Genomic DNA, 17,051 nt, shown 5'->3' on the forward strand with positions numbered 1-17,051 from the left:
TGGATAGGCTGACAATGGGAGCTGACTGTGGATTGGAGTAAACGCAGTTTCCCTTATTGGAAAAAGGAGGAGCACGACCACAGTATATTCCATGGCCGCAGATGGACAAGGATAATTTAAGGTGTAAGCTCCCAAGTTTGACTTCGGGCACTGGGAAATGGATATATTAATTTGAGAAAATGACAAGAGGAAATACATTGGCCATAGGGGACATTAAGGGTATTCAAGTGTGACAGCACAAAACACAGCGCATGACGGAGCGCCGTTTAATAATTGTAGAGCATATGTGTGGAGGGCTCTCAGGGTACAGTATCCTGACACTTCAGATATGGGCGCAATTATGACACGTAAGATGAAGGAAGATGAAGACCCTATTGCTTACATTCAGGATATTGAAGATAAATGGCAACTTGAAACTTGTGAGCCGTGGGAAAAAGATTTGGAATTATTTTACAACATTTTATGTCCGGAGTTGCCTGAGCAAGAACAGAGACAAATGAATGGTAGCAAAGCCATGGGCTGAGATACAGCTGTTGATAGTGCATCACTGTCGGCTATTGCAAGAGAAGAATAGGAAGAAAGATGAGACTAGGAAAATCGAGGAAACCAAGTTAGTTCCGAAAAAGTGTGAAATTGTGCCATCGAAGGGGCGGTGTTGACAAGCGGAGAAGGGTTGGGAATACAGGAAGCAATGGGTACATCGCAGGTGAATAATCAGCACCCATTGGACCAAGGAGGATATGGGTTTATGCCGCGAGGCAGAGGTATGGCTATGGAGGAAGAGGAGGATTCCAAAACCGTCAAGGTGGGTTTCAGAATACACAGAATGAGAATCAAAGTACCCAGGGAGGAGTTACCCAAGGGCGGCTTGTTAAACGAGCACTCCCAGTATGTTGAACTTGTGGGATGACAGGTCACATTGCATGCGCATGTGGGAGCCAAGGGAACGTACAGAATGGCCAATTTCTAAGAGGGGGGGGGGGCAGCTCATCCTCCACCATATAGCACACAAACTAGGGAAGGGTTTGCCCAAGATCAGACAGTGTATCAGACACAAGCGCAGCGAGTACAGCAGGTACAGCAGCAAGTGAGAGAGCAAGGAATCTACCACAAGGGCAGTCACAACAAGCTTCCATGCAGACACAGCAGTTTGCAAATATAGGACTAGTGCTGACACCCAGAATAGGAGGTGTCACTGTGGTAGGAGAAAATCCTTGCACAGGGACAGGGATGAGCATGTACCCACAATAGGACAGCTCACAGGGTGACTTGATGTGTTCAGTACTATCTGTGACATCAGACCCCCAAGAGGAACCAAGGGTCAATGTGACGATAGGAGGCAAATCTTTTTCTTTTCTAATAGACACTGCAGCTACCGGTTTATGTGTATGAGAGGGAACATATCCAATGTTGGGAATTGCCATGAATGCTCAGGGGTTCTCTGGAGATATTAGTCGAGTTCCTTTTACTGATCATTTACCAGTCTCTATAGGAGAGTATGACATGTTGTTCCATTGTTGTATTCACGACAGACACTGGTTAACATTTTGGGAAGAGATTTGATGACAAAGCTAATCCTGATGATTTCATTCACTGATCAAGGAATAGTGTGTTCCACTCGAGGAATACACTATTTAAACGTGGCCAAATTCATACTGGTGTTCACAGGCCATGTGGCTCTGTGAGGCGTTCCAGTAGATCCAGAGGTTTTTCTGTATGGAGTGAGAATTCTACTGACATTGCTACCTGGCTTAGTGGGAAACATTGTGAGGATACCTGATGAGATTTTGTTTAGACCACGAATACTTATGGACAATGAGGGGGGACAGACTATCCCTATAGAATTAGAAGCAGCTACAGTACAAACGGAAATGGCAATGCTCCAAGGAGTAGGACATGAGGGTAGACCATGGAGAAAAGTAATAGCTCTCGAGGAAGGGTATAGATTGACTGACATCACTGATGACGACATGTTCAGAGAAGACCGAACAGACAATGAAGTGGTGTTCTTATTGAGCATCACATACTGGATAAGAATAGAGAAGAGGGAAGTCCCACAGCGATTGGCGATAATGCGGCAGCGTTCAGCATATTTTCAGGAAGACTTGGAGAAGGTTCTAAGTGTCCTTTGGGCCAAAGGCCCTTATGATGTAGGTTTATTAAAAGGGATAGGGGAGGTCAAAATAAAGCTGAAGCCAGGAGTAATTTTACTTCGAGCAAGACAGTACCCCATATCTTGAGAGACTGTTGAGGTAATATTTCAGACTATCTCGGCACTGATGATACAAGGAATTCTGGTGCCATCTGAATTATCTTGTAATACCGCAGTGTATCCGATCAAGAAATCTAAGGGAGGGTCATAGAGATTTATACAAGATATGAGACCGATTAATCAGATTGTAGATCCAGAGTTTCCTTTAGTTTCTAACCCGGCAATGTACTATGACATATCCCAGTGGAAGCTTGATATTTCACGGTGCTCAATTTGAAAAATAAGTTTTTCTCGATCCTGTTGCACAAGGACTCACAATACTTGACTTCCTTTACATTCCGCCAAATTCAACTGAAATATACTTGTTTGCCTCACGGGTACTGTGAGTCCCCATCGATCTTTAACAGAGTCTTACAGATGGATTTAGGCAATGTTGATCTTAAGAGTACGGTGATAAAATACGTAGATGATGTTTTAATTTGTAGTACCACAGAAGATGAGTGCAGACAAGATTGTATTCAGTTGATGACTATTTTAGCAGACAAGGGATACAAAGTAGAAAAAAAGTTACAGTACTGCCAAGAATAGGTGCTATACATAGGGCAGTTGATTTCACATGAAGGAAAGAAGGTGACACCTGAAAGAGCTGAGGCGATTATGAAAACCTTGAAGCCAAATACAGTGAAACAAATGCAACAGTTTTTGGGGCTATGCAACTATGTTGAGCCTGGGTGTTTGATTACAGTTCATACGCAAGATCCCTTTTGCAAGCTTTAAATAAAGCACAAGTGGATAAAGTAAAAACAGAATGGACTTTGGAAATGGAGGAAGGGTTGAGGAGTTGAATAAAGTCATTTGTACAACCCTTGTCTTGGGAATTCCCAATTATGCTGAGGAATTTTATTTATTTTCGAACACAATTGGGACGGTCATGACAGCAGTGCTTACACAGAGAACTACATTTGGGTACAAATCTTTAGAATATTACAGTGGGATTTTAGACCCAGTTATGCGAGGACACTTTCCTTGCAAACAGTCATTGCCAGCTGCCCCGTTTGCAATTGAGAAGTCTACAAGTATTGTCATGGGCTGCTCTATGACCCTTTTCGTGGAGCATGCTCTCTTTGGCATTTTAGAGAAACCGAAAGGCACATTGACATCCCAAAGAGCTTTGGTTTATGAGGTAATGATTTTGAATACGACAATTAAAATTGTAAGATGTAAAATACTAAATCCTGCCATGTTCATAGCTGAGCCAATAGCAGATGACGATCATGTGCATGACTGTGCAAATTATGTTGAATTTTATGATGCGCTAACCCATGTGAAAGAAAATGCTTTAGCAGGAGGGGAAATCCTCTTTATTGATGGTTCTTCGAAAATTGATCAGACTAGTGGGGAAAGGCATTCAGGCGCAGCATTAATAAGACACAGATTAAATGGAGGATTTGAAGTTGTAGCAAGTGCACGGCTACTGTCTCACTTTTCAGTGCAAGCAGTAGAATTAGTAGCATTTATTGTCACACTCAAAAAACACAAAGAGCAGGAAGTGACAGTGTACACGACACCCAGATACTCATTCCCATCACTGGTGACTACTTGGCTGACACTAAGGCCTTCAACGAGGTCTACTTGGTTATCCAAGCTTGGATGGCACAACACCAGTTATGCCTCAATGATGACAAGACTGAACTCCTCATCTTGGGCACTACGCAACGCCTTAGTAAACTTGAGCCATCCTACCAATCATTTGTCATCGATGGCAACACCATCCAAGTCTCGAAAAACACCAAAACCCTAGGTGTCTATCTTGACGCCACCCTATCCCTATCCAGACAAACAAATGCAGTCAGATCCTCTTCAGCATACACCTGCAAACTCATTGCAGCTTGCAGGCCATTCCTGACCACCCCCAACGCAGTCACTCTGGCCAGAACTCTTATCATGGCCAAAATTGACTATGCGAGCGCCCTCTACCTTGGAACGAGCCAAGAGAATATGAACAAACTGCAAATTACCCAGAATAACGCTATATCAGAGCAGCCCTAAACATCCCACGAAACCACCACATCTCGGAATCTAGATCTAACTTACACTGGCTACCGGTCAAACAGAGAATTTCACTGAAAGCCTTAGGCCTCACCCACAAATGCCTAGCTAACCAAGCCCCACCATACCTCTGTAGCCGGCTATCCCGACACGCGCCCACCCGTCCACAAAGAACGGCTCAGACCCACTGCCTAACCATCCCTAGGTTCAAACTACAAAAGGCGGGTGGATCTAGCTTCCCCGTCCTAGCCTCTAAGCTTTGGAATGCCCTCCCTCTCACCATCCGATCCGAAGAACGCTTTAGTGCCTTCAAAGCTAAAACCAAATCCTGGCTCTCCAACTAGCCATGATGTCCGGACCAGCCCTGGGAAACTCCTGCGCTAATCTACCTTCTGTAAATATGTATATTGCTGTATGCCTTGTATACTATGTACTGTTCAATGCTTTGAATATATTTAATTGTATGCTTATGTAACCATGTCTAAATTGCGCCCTGATGCCTCCGGGCCGGATGGTGCGCGTTACAAATAAAACAAATACAAATACAAATACAAATACAATGACTCCGCCCATGTGACGTCAACCATACACACAGGACTAGCGTGTTGGAAAAGAAGGGACTCCCTCCGTGCAGACAGCACTCCAGTGCAACACGCATCCCTATTGGACAGGCTTATTAAGGCACTACAACTCCCAGTGGCCATAGCGGTCGTTAAATGCGCAGCTCATACTAAGTAAACAGATTTGATTTCTTGCGGGAATGAAGCTGCAGACACAGAAGCCAAAAGGGTTGCATATTCTGCAGAAATTTTGAGTTTTGATATTGAGAGAATTAAAGAGAAAGTAGTCACCATCATGGTAGTGCAAGAAGGGTTTAATACGTTATCGATAACCCAACTAATGGAGATTCAAGGGAGTGCACTGCAGAAAGAGCAGGAATTATGGAAATGAAGGGGGTGTTCTTTATCTCCCACTGAAGCATTATGGTGAGAAAATAGCACTGGAAAGCTGGTGATGCCAGTAGCATTATTGAAGGCCGCACTTGAACAGCTGCATTATCCAGCGCATGTAACTAGGGAGAGTGTTGCTGCGACGATTGCGGAAGACTAGTTCATTCTGAATCTATTGGAACACATTGCACTATTTATAGTCAACTGCATCATGTGACAAAGGTTAACTGCTGGGCATACACTGAGAACAATTAGAGGGGTAATACCTCGAACAAAGGGTCAATTTCAGCATTTACTTATTGACTATGTCGATATGCTGCAGGTGTGTAATGGATATAGGTATCTATTAGTGGTGGTGTGTCCCTTCTCTAAGTGGATCGAGGCAGGTCCATGTGCATACCCTGATGCCACTTGTGCAGCAAAGTTTTTAGTGCGCAAAGTATTTCCGAGATGGGGTGTGTGTGAAGTGCTGAGATCCGACAATGGGCCACATTTTGTTAATGAGGTATTTTAATAAATAGGGCTTCTATTGAATATTAAACATTTGTTTTCTTCTGCTTATCACCTGCCAGTGAATGGAATATGTGGGAGACTCAACAGCTTCCTTAAAGAAAGGATTGGCAAGATTAAATTGACTTTGAAGAAGGGGTGGCTATATGGCCTACCCATCGCTTTATCTGCCCTTTGGAATCAGCCTGGTTCAGACCATCACCTCACTCCTCACCAGTCAGTGACAGGACTGCAAATGGGAACGCCTCTTACACCTCTGTCTAGGAGTAGAAGTGATGCCCAGATTGTAGCTAAAATGTTAGGTGATGAATTGCATGACTATTTGACATTTATGACCTCTAGCATCTCTCTCATTCCATATCAACTCAAGCGCCAGGGAGGTCGGTCTCAGAACACAGATGAAGACAATTCAACAACCAACACAACTGAACTTCTATCGGCACCAAAGTTATATGTTGGTGATCTTATGTTGATTAAAAACTTCACTAGGAAGTGGCATGAGCCAGGCTTTAATGACCCCTTTTGCCTTGAAAACATAACCCCTTCAGCTGTAAAGGTCCAAGGAAGATGATCCAGGCTTCACTTGGGTGATGTAAAGGCCTACAAAGTTGAGACCTTCCCTCCCACCATTGCCCATCCAGAAGCAAGACCAGAAGAATAATTTTTGCGTGTGCAGACTTGATCGATGACGAAGAAGAAGGACGATAAAGCAACGACTAGTGAATGAGGCAGATTTAGCTTGGACTAAAATTCAGTGAACACTTCTTATAGATATTTTATCAGGAGTACCAAGACTTGCAGCGAATTTTAGTAGGCCAAAAATGAACTTTAGAAATAGATTGGCATATTAAAGTTATGCCTAAACATCAGTTCTTGATCAGAAATTGGAAACAATATCAGTATCCAGATTAATTTCTTGGTGAATACATGTTCTAAGTAGTTAACCATATGGTACTTACCGACAGTGATGTGCTTCGGCTTGTGCTTGCTGTTTTAGTATTTATACTTCAAGCTTATCCTGCTCTTGTCAGAAGAGACGTTGATATTCACACTTTTTTACATGATCCAAAAATGGCCCTGTGATAAGGTGGCTCATCTTTGCGATCATTGAGCACATTTTACAGTTACAGGTATAAAAGAAAAATGATAAATTGTATTAAAGATGAGAAATTTGGAAGCAGGCATGGTTCTAGAGAATGAACAACAAGTACCAGGATGGCAAAAAAAGGGGGTTGTCAATGTTTTGGTGTATATGATATGCCTGCACAATTTCACTCTTTGTCTTTTTGTTTCTCCTCTTTCACAGTCTATATTATACTAGTACTCACACTGAGGCAGTGGCCACTATTGCTCCTCCCACTACGGGAACTGCTTTTGATTTTTTTAATTTCAATAAGGTAAAGGTCCCTATGGTTCCCCCCACTAGGAGAATTGCTTTTGACTTGCTTCATGAATATTAAACAACTTTTTGGGAGGCATAAGAGAAATGCAGAGGAAGATAATTATGGGATAAATACCTATCTAGACAATGCAGCACACTTGGGTAACAACATGTGGTATCAGCACATGAGAAAGGTGGGGGAGAGAGAACATCCAAGAAGAGTGGCTACGTCTGCGCTCTCATACCCTATGCCATGAACACAGTGCAAACTTTCATCTCCAGAGAAGTTCCAGAACACTATGCCAGGTGCCTTGTTCATCTTGCAGCATTCATGACTAGAGGACAATTCCAGGGAAGTTGGGCCACTTTACAATGAAGATTGAAATGGTAATTTCCATTCCAGGTTGATTATATCAAGACTTTGCAGATGGATAAGCAACCTGGATGGGAGAGCAAGATTCTTGTGTATCCTGCAGAAGGACAGGAAGAGGTGGTCAAAAAAGACATGAAGAGAATAGAATGCCCTGATGTAAAAGAGATAGCTGGATCGCCTGGATGTTGGGAATTAACTCAAGTCTTAGTCTATGGGCAAGTGAAGTCCAAGAAGGGATGGGGGGACTGATGTTTACTTGGTTTACTTCCATATTCTCACGGATTTCGCAGTAGATGGAAAACATCTTCAAGTTTCTTGGAGCAATACTGGTGATGGTGATGTTTGGATTCTCTGTGATCAAGATAATAATTACACAGTGTAGGAAGACAGCAAAGAAAGCAGTAGGAATGAAGATCATGATCGATTTCGAATCATGGTTGGGACCCAAGGAATTGACTGATGAAGATGTCAGAAAGTACATAGAGGCCAGCATCATAGAACCTGAAGGGACAAAGTTCCTGTATCCAAAGAATCATAAGAAGTACGTGGGATGATGGGTCTATTGTAATCCGAATGGGCAGTGCAGCTATATGATCTGGAGTGTGGCAGAACATGTTAACTCAGCGGGCACACTGAGGGGGGGTGATGAAGATCTGGACTCCGAAGAAGCACTTCTTCAAGAGAAAATATGAAGATGTGGAAATCGGTGAAGAGGTGGTAGATGAATGCCTCTGCAGGAAGTCCCACCCCCTACCTCCTGTATGTTGAAAGCCTGAGATTGTGCCATGCTTGACACCAGCATTTGTGACCATACCCCGGAGAATATTCGAAAGAAGGTACCCTCTAAGAAAGCCCTACCAAATGTATTCCCAAAGAGACGATAAACTGAGGGATGAACTCCCCGAAGGAATATGAAAAGAACAAAAAAGGAGCTGGTAACACCACAAGAGATGAACGTGACGCATTAAGAATACTGGCTGAAGAGAATATAGGGACCTTATAGAAACTAATGATGAAGTTAAGAATCGAGTATACTTTCATATGCAAGAAGAAGATTGCACGTGTTTGACACATGGCAGAAAATGCAAGCTGTTCATTAACTGCACAAATGTTATAACGCAAGTAGACTAAGTGATCTTAGAAGCTGGGTATACATAGTGAATAGACTGCAGGCGGAGCTGCCATTGTATAGAAACTGGACATCAATTTCATGAATTTATCTGTGATCATTGATACGAATGGCGAAGCTGTCTGGTCTACCATCAAAGCTGAAGCGAACCAAGGCAGTTATCTATTCTTAAAGGCAGTGAAGTTCACTGGGCACTCCCCCAGTGAACCTGAGAAGCCGAATCATCCCTTGTTAAGGTGCAAAGAAAGAACACCAAGCGTGCCAAGTTTTATTCAAGGAAGACATTTAAATGCTGCAAATTAAACCATATTGTGACCTCCTGTCACGTGAGCCAAGGATGTAAATAGAGTTGAGCTTAGAGTTCTAGAACAACGATAGGGCATGCTCGCACTCCCTTATATTCCCAGAGACAAAAATACTTTGGAAGGCCAGGTTCAAAGACAACCTTCATGGCAGAAGGCATAGATGATGAGAGACATTGGGCTAATTGGGTGGGGAGGTAAAGTCAAGTCCATCTCCTGGCACATGGGTATGAGCTTACGTGATGCTAAGTGAAACAAATGTTGCAGACATGGCACAAGCGTGCCAACCAATTGTAGAGGGCCATAAAATGGAGGGCCTTTTAGTTTGAGAGCCAATGATGTACTGTGTACTTAATAGTGTTAAAGAGTAGGGGCCTCATTACGACCCTGGCGGAGATCCATGGTGCAATTTGCACCATGGTCCATGGCGCTAAGCTGCCAACTCTGCCATGGTGGTTGGCGGACTTACCGCCCCATTCCGACCTTGGCGGGGCGGTAAGTCCCCAATCCCCATTTACCCTTCCCCATTCCCATTTTTGCCCCATAGGGTATAATGGGAGTGGGGAAGGCGTTAATTACGCCACCGTAAATTACGGTGGCGTAATTAACAACAAGTCCCGTAGCGCCATGGATTTTTCCGCCTGCAAAAAGCAGGCATAAAAATCACCATGGCGCTACGGGAACTCGTAGTCAGGCGGAAAGGGGCGCCATGGTTTACGCCGGCGTAAACCCCTTTCCGCCAGGGTCGTAATGGGGCTTATATGTTTTAGGGATAGGCATAAGTTGTCCACCTGACAGTAGAGATCCAATCACAATCCCACCCCTTATAGAAAGTATACTTAGATGTACCCCTTGAGCCTATCACAACCCCTCGTAGGTTTTTTTCACTTGCCACATAGTATGACATCACGTATGATGAGTTTTTTGTATATAAATGTGTTTTTATGTGACATTAACCGAGAGTTTGAGCGAACGTCCGTTGATGTTCGTTGTAACTCCCTGTTTTAGACAATTGTTAATAAAACAGCAACCATTGCCATCTTCCTGAGTTGATTCGATTATTTGGTGTCAGAGTTACTCTGCAAACCCCATCCATTGCATGTGTGTTATCCAAAGGTCTCTAAGCTCACATGCATGCACAGTAAGAAGGGACAGGGACTGGAACCCTCCCAACTTGCAGACCCGTCCTTTATGGCACAAATGGCTCTGTAAATCCCTGGGGTAGGCCAACCCCCTTTGGTTTACAGGGTTCCCCACCTCCTTTTGAAAGTGTCAAGTTCCTGACCATGTCACAAATGCAGCTAAGGGAAAAAATCCTCAGTGCCCTGAGGCTCCTGTGAAGCTACCTGCCTCTTCTATCAGTGTGTCTTTGTGCTACCTATTTCAGGAGATGTGGTTGCTACATCTAACTTCCTTCTCCAAAGAAACAACTGTGTTGAAGACAATAGAACTGCCCTGAGATGATTGAACTAGCTTTGTCCATGTTACAGTTTCTGTAACTCCAAAATGAAATGGTTGCAACCAATGTTGCTTTGCAAAATGGAAGCATGCTAAAGTTAGAAAAAAACAGGTTTCCCTAGTAAAACTGCTTAATTGCAGAGGCTTTGAATACCCACATCCTCTGCAAGACCCACAGTCGTCTTGGCGTTCTGCTTTGCATCCTGGGACTTGTAGGCCGGTTCTTATAATTGGAAAATCAAACTACAAGTCAGAGAATGCAGTAGAAAAAAAACAGGACTGGCTAAAGGTGTCATGCGTCACATGGGGCCACCTGGCCCTTAGGAAGGCCATTCAGTTGTGGAGGACGTGGACAATCTAGCAACACCAACTTTTGGTACTGAACGGCCCTGATGTGGTTCATTAGAAGTTAAGTGATTCAAAAACAGAGAGAGGGAAAGTAAATCAAGAGTAACAAAAGACAGATTGTCGTGTGAATGTTCTAGCCTGTCAACACAAATAGTATTTTGAAAGTGGATCCAACACACAATAATGATACATTTGGATATTGTTTTTCACTCTATGGAATGCATTAGTCATCCAAACACAAAATCCATTACCCAACGCTAGAGAAACGTAAAGAAAGTAGACGTAAACATTGTAAAAGATAGCCACCATGGAAATTAAGCCCACTTTCAATTTACATAGAGCCAAAAAATGGGACATGAAGTCCTCTTTTGATTTTAAAAATTAGAAAGGAGGGATGCGCTAGCACAGCCCCTGGAGCGGTGAGGAACGTAACTTCCAGATTTTGAAAAGTACTATCTGACCGCGCAGACACATTTCGTACGCTGTACAATAAGTCAGGCCGCATGTGCAGATAGAGAGGGCGGTGGCTACACCAGCCTTGTTAATGCCGGTGATATAGTGGACGAGCTTAAACAAAGGCCTAAAGAACCGAATGTGGTCTCCTGCACGTGTGCAGTCTGGTATAAAATAGCAGCCAAAATGGGAGCAGCCATTTTATATTCACCATTGATCCCAGCCAGGTTTGTGCTGGGGCTGAAGATCAGGCACGAGAAGGCATACGTTGCTCTTGTGAATAAGCTGGGCATAACAACACTCTAGATTACTATATTGATGGTCTATGTTTGTCATTGGATGTTTTTAGAGGAAAAGGAGGTGTCACCCTGTTAGATATATTCATGTACTTTTGTATTCCAGAACGAATTCCGGGTACGCTTTCCTTCCTTTCCCGCACAACCAAAGCTTTTTATGCTTTTGCAAGATGTCATTAATGCTTGAGGTGAAGGACGCTTGGTTTTGCACATATACAATAAACTTATATCCAAGATCCCATATGAGGGAAATGCACCTAGGCGGAGTTGGGAGCGTCACCTAAATGCCGAGATCCCAGAAGGTGATTGGACGTATATTATGGGCCAAACTAAACAAATATCACTCAACGCTAGATATAAATTAATCAATTTCACGATTATGCACCAGATGTATTATACTCCAGAAAAGCTCCACAAATGGTATCCCGAGGCATCACAAAATTGCATGAGATGTAATGCTGAAGGTGCAAACTTTTTGCATTTAGCCTGGACGTGTCCTCAGCTGGCAGACAACTGGGTACAGATTTTCGATAAGATATCCCTTATTATGAAGGAGCGGATTGGCCTGAACCCGATACTGGCCTTATTGGGCCTCGCTAGTGGCCTTCCGAGGCACAAGCGCAAACTGGTGGAGCTTCTGTTGGTGCTAGCTCGCAGGAGAGCGACTATAGCCTGGTCGAAGGGCTGCGCGCCCAGGGTAACGTCCTGGATGGAGGACATTGCGCACTGTCATGATTTAGACATTACGTTTATCCGCACTATGTCCTTACATGCTCGACCATCAGATGTGTGTGGCCCTTAGATATAATACTTGCTATCCATGTCAAACAAGGGCTCTCCTACTGTTTGTTGAGATATAGGCTGCCCCCTGGATGGAACCAGTTAATGGGATTGATTTTCATATCAATTATGTTATCAAAATGTGATTTTTTTGGGGGGTTTCTGTTGTATGTTTTATGAAATTTATCTATATTTAAAAATAAATTCAGAAAGGCAGCGGAGTGGAGTAGGTGGGTGAAGGCGGGACAGAGCTGTGTGCCAAGAAGATGCGCCGGCCCTGAAGCGGGATGGAGAGAGAAGTGACAAGCCTGAAGAAGAGAAGGCGGCAGAGAGGCACCGGGAGTGGACTCTGGGTGTAAGGATGCCTGCAGGATCACTGGAAAAGCAAAACAAATCTGCAATTGCAACCTTCCACTCCAGGTGCTAATTAAGTAATGCAGCCAGCCGACAGCGTGGGCAACCTCGGCCTATTCCCAAGGTGAGGGTGCGCAAGGAGGACTAATTATACATAACTACTGGTATTATCCGAGCAGAAGAGGCTCTATTACCACCGCGCCGTGAGGCATGCTGGACTGGCCTACAGGGAAGTCTGGAGAATTCCCAGTGGGCCTCTGCACCATGAGCCTCTTTTCTAAGAGAATTCTAAAATCTTTATATTACTGTATACAGCATGCGCAATTGTGGTGCTATTTTTGCTTGCATTGTGTAATATGGGGCCTGTCTGGTTCCCTGTCCACTCCAAAGGGCTAAGCATTTTGCCTTACGGAAAATGATCACTTAAAGATGGCCACTGAGCGATGGACTCTCTGCGGCCTTACGCAGGTAGTTCTTTGTCTATTTCTGTGCAGGCCAAAGTGACGGGGCAGGTTGCTGAGGCTGGCGACGCTGAGGAAGAGGTAAACCATGTAAGTACAGTGAGCAGGAGGCACCGGGTCTGGTGGCTGACATCCTGAAATCGACCAGGATGCGTGTCCATACCAGCAACGTTTACCAGGAAAGCCTGCATCGTGGTTGGCTGTCATGATGCCAACGTTCTACTCCATGTGCCAATAGGAGTTAGTATAACCCTTGGAATAAGGCTCAAAGAGTGTTCTAATTGGACAGTCTGTGGAATACAAGAACCAGTATAGCCCGTAGATTGGTTCGCATAGCCTGCAGATTGCTAAAAACGCTGCAGTCCGAAGCTACAGGCAGCGCATGTGCATACCTGCAGCCAATCCCTTCGCTCACCCATCCGGATTTGTGCACAAACAACTTCTATATATGCAGGATAGTTTCTAGCCATCTTAGTGCCCAGGACGAAACACTAGACTGTGCCCCCCCTCCCCGGCTGGCGCATGTCACACACAAACTACACCTCTGTGTCGTACGACAAAACTCCTCCTCATTATCAATAAATAATTGCTACATAAATGAAGCTGGCTTCATTACAATGGAATTCAAATACTATTCAGAAGAAATCTAATGTTAATATACAGCTGTTGCTGCCCAAGTAAATGGTTTTTCTGTCACCTGCTCTTAGCGAAGGCCTTGCCTGAATGCAGTTTCAAACTATCCGTACTGGCACACTGAAGTGAGACCGGCCTGCCAGGGTCTGGGGGTCCACTGACCGATGGCCCTGTGTTGCATGTGTTTTCTTCATACCACCTCACTTGTATTTTGCAAGGGGCAATACTAGACTAACCATATGAATTATTTTCTGATCAAAGGTTATCATTCCAAGATGGACAGTCTGGTATCCTCTTATTGTACTCTTTCAAAATATCTCTATGAGAGTGGGAAAGGGGACAAATAGCACCAATGTGGGTTCATGTTTGCTTTGTATTAAGCCACAGAGCATTTCAGGAATATTACAGTGATCAGAGATCTCAATATTTAATAAACAAGTCTGGTATAAAAGAACTGTATGTGTGAATCTCTAAATTCATAACAGATGCACGGCTTGGTGCAAGCATCATGGTTCACAACACTCACTCGTACATTAAAATGTGTGTAACCATGAACCATGCATACTTATTCAAACAGCTCAGGTTTTTGGATGTGAGTATAAAATGGCTGCAAGATCAGCCACTCAAATGGGGTACCAGGACTCTTTTGTTTCTTGTTTCTGGAGACTTTTAGATGAGGAAGGGCTGGGTCTCAGTGGGAGCATGCCCAACCCCCAATACAAAAACATCTTTAGGGAAATATATCTATGGATAGGACAGGATACCGTACAAGAGACACCAATAAAAAATGCACAGAAAGGCTACATAGAAAGGACAATCTCTTCCAAACTTTAGCCTGTCCAGTAATAAGCTGATGAAGCATTTTAAACAAAACCGGCTTCTAATGCATAGTAAAGGAGCCACAGTTCCTCAGCCACTTATGCAGGCCTCATGGGTTATATCTGCAAAATCTGGCATTAGCATCTCTTTTTAGTGCTGGCCTGCAGCTAGTGAAAATCATGTTGTGGCAGTGTAGGAAGGGCATTTGGCCTAGTGTATGTACAATTTGAGGCAACTTCTTTGAATGCTTCATACGTTTAAGTGTGGGCACAGTATGGCATACTCGTCAGAGCCACATATACAAAACGTTCCAGTGTGCTATGGTATGAGCATTGGCCACACCAGACAAAAACAGGCATATGTGCTGTAACATACGGGCGCACCACATAGATGCCATTAACAAACAGGGTGGTGGCTTGGGCAGTGTACAAAACATTGCTGCACGCTTATCACTGCATTGATTTGCCATTGGCTACTGTCTACATGGTGACACAAAATGAACTCTACTTTCCTAATTAAGGTGCCGAGTGACATTGAGTTGCCATCTGGTGTGCGTGCTAGGCAGTGGCTGGCTTGTTTAGACAATTAAAAGACCTTTGATGATGAGCAGATGCATTTAGTGCATGTCCAAAAGCAGCCACTAGAATACTTAAGCAAGAAAATGACAGTTAACTGTCTCAGGGACGCAAGTTTTGATGTGTCAAATAAAGAGACATGAAAACAAAGAAAATAGTTTAAAGCTTTTTCTGTGTGGCACGTTAATTCTCTTTGAAGAATGCAAAGGTTTGGTCAGCTAACTGATACTTGTGCTGACCTGGTGAATAAAAATGCCCCATGTTCAGTTCTTAACACTGAAATGTTGCGCACATACTGTGTAAAAATGCCCCATATTCAGTTCTTAACACATACTGTGTAAAAACAATGGTGTTAAATAAGCCATCACTCATAAATTGCCCCACCTGAAAGGCTGTCAACACAAAGAATGAGGAGCACAGGGCGAGTGACTCCAGAACATCTCACACGCTGCATATTCTGAATGCATCATGTTCATCCACAAGTTAGCAGAGAGCATCCAGCCGAATATCGCAGAGGAGCACCTACCGGCAAGGGCGTTGCTAGGGGGGAGCTAAGGGGGATATAGTCCCTGATCTTTTGGTTGTAGCCCCAGATAGAATCTCAGGCGCAACAGCCAAAAGGCCAGCTAGCCCCCAGTCCCAACAGTTCCGACATCAGCTTAGCCCCGGGTCTTTTCCAGACCTAGCAACTCCTCTGCCTACTGGCAGAGGAGGCTGCCACAGGCAGCTTTCTGGGTGGGCCTCTTCCTGCGGTCTCCTCCTGAGCTATTCAGCTCTGTGCCCAGGGCCGTCACCCGCTTTGCCTGGGCCAAGAAGCGGGTGTGTATATACTTATAAATACTGTATACGAAGGTTAGATATTATGTGGCCCCAGGGCTCAAGTCCTTTAAAAAAAAAGTGGGGGTGGGGACTGTGATGTAACGTCACAAGACCTCAACCTCAAGTGAAATATGCTAATTCCTTCCAGTTAGTCTTTCTCAGCTGAAGAAAGTGCACAGGCCAATTAAGCATTTGCCAAGATAACCTACCTATAACATTGCTAGCTAAGTATAAAAGGTGCACACCTTTTATGTCTAAGAATCTGTAGCAAAACATGGCCTTTATACCAGAATATAAATGTAAGGCATTTTACCAGTCATGATGAGCAATTCAAGTGGGTTTGTGGCTAAGTGTCTGGCCTCCCAGCCACACGCAGTGGGTTCAAATCATGGTCACACCACTGTTTAAGTGGGGACAGATTTTTTTTTCTATTACTTGAAAACACGGGAGGGTAGAGGGTGAGGTGGCGTCACCTGTGAAAAAAGTAGATGGTGCCCTGTGTGACCCTGCAGATGTCTTGGACTACAACCCGGGTGATCCTTAACCGTTACCCAGGCTGGATGGGGATCATGGACGTTAAAGTCTAAAACTTCTGGAGGGCCACACAATCAGTAATCGTGCTATTTACTATCAAGATCGGTGTGGGTTCGAATAACATTATAGACCCAAACTTCAGGCCGTACCAGGTGATATGGGCCCATAAACATTTACGCGCCCTTGGGTCTTTAACTTCAGGGTCTATATTACCCGTTATGGCCCTCAGACTGGGTCTATACAGCTTATTAGAACACTCCCATGCTGGGAGCACCATTGAGGACAATGGAGTGAAAGAGGTTTTACATCCATGTAATGACCTGCTCCTTAAGACTGAAGCCTTTGGCTCGCCTGATGCTTTTGCCTACAGCTCCCATTTGCCCTAACCTCCATAGTTAATGCTTAGGAATCATGGGCATTGTAGTCCAAAGCATCTGGAGAGTCATAGTTATAGTATACAGTCCGGAACCCCAACAGACCACGTTAGCAGGACATAGTGCTACATCAGCGACATTTCATTGCCTCAAGCATATAGTGTTTTAATTATAGTAGGGCTCTAGCATAAATGGATGAGGCAAGCTTGCACCCCATGAAACCCCAGTGATGACTCCGCCA

This window comes from Ambystoma mexicanum, chromosome 11 (assembly GCF_040938575.1).
Source record: "Ambystoma mexicanum isolate Mex_15411 chromosome 11, UKY_AmexF1_1, whole genome shotgun sequence".
Lineage (NCBI taxonomy): Eukaryota > Metazoa > Chordata > Amphibia > Caudata > Ambystomatidae > Ambystoma > Ambystoma mexicanum.